The sequence below is a fragment of the Galeopterus variegatus genome, unplaced genomic scaffold, assembly GCF_000696425.1.
Source record: "Galeopterus variegatus unplaced genomic scaffold, G_variegatus-3.0.2 Scaffold1056, whole genome shotgun sequence".
Taxonomy (NCBI): Eukaryota; Metazoa; Chordata; class Mammalia; order Dermoptera; family Cynocephalidae; genus Galeopterus; species Galeopterus variegatus.
The window spans coordinates 291,767-292,785 of record NW_007727167.1 but is presented as its reverse complement, the minus strand read 5'-3'; the positions used below and the strand labels follow the sequence as shown (position 1 = coordinate 292,785).

At 40.3% G+C, this 1,019-nt stretch overlaps 1 long non-coding RNA gene across 1 annotated transcript in view; it reads left to right on the top strand.

Moving 5' to 3' along the window:
• Nucleotides 1-1,019, top strand: part of LOC103591937 — a 6,779-nt gene that overhangs the window by 4,923 nt on the left and 837 nt on the right. The window lies entirely within an intron of this gene.

Here is a 1,019-nt window from a genome sequence, read left to right as displayed (position 1 = left end):
TGTTCAGTACAAATAGCCACTAGCCACATGTGACTATTGATCACTTGAAACGTGGCTACTGCAACTGAGAAACTGAATTTTAAATTTTATTTCATTTTAAAATAAAATGTGTGGCTAGTGGCTAGCATAATAGAGCAGCTCTATACAACATTGTGAAAATCAGTTGAAGGAGAAATAGAAGTGTCTTATGTCTGTATTACTTGTGCTTTATTTTATAATATTTCACTTTCCAAAAGTGCGTGCTTTCCTCTTTCATCTTTCTTCATCTTTACCTCTTTTCATTATTTACGTCTAGAAATTTAAGACCCAATTCAACAACTCATCTTCTCCAGAAGCATTCCTCAGTTGGTCCCAATCTACATGCCTTCCACTTCTCTGAAACTTTCATTGAACATACGGTCAACATTATACTATTTAGTACTTAATATTCCTCTAACCTATCTTTTATGATAGTTGTAACTTCCCAAGAACACAATATCAGGATCTGTGTGGGTCTTTTTTTAATTCTATGTCCTCTTCCAAAACCAATTACACCATTATTTAGAATACTGTAAATACTGTTTGTCTCCCCAAAATTCCTATTTTAAAATCTAATTCCCAGTATGATGGTATTTGGAAGTGGGGACCTTCGTAGGTAATTCGGTCATGAGGGCGGAGCCATCATGAATGGAATTATGCCCTTAAAAGAAGATGCCAGAGTCCTCTCTTGTTCTTCTTTCACCATGTGGGGAAACAGTGAGAAGCTGGCAGTTTGTAACTGGAAGAGAGCTCGACCATGCTGGCACTCTGATCTTAGTAATTCTAGGCTCCAGAACTGTGAGAAATAAATTTCTGTTGTTTATATACCACCCAGTCTATGGTTCTTTGTTATAGCAGCCTAAACAAACACACAAATTTACCCTGTGGTTGGGCCGAGCCCATGGCGCACTCGGGAGAGTGCGGCGCTGAGAGTGCGGCGCTGAGAGCGCAGCAGCGCTCTCGCCGCGGGTTCAGATCCTATATGGGGGTGACCGGTGCGC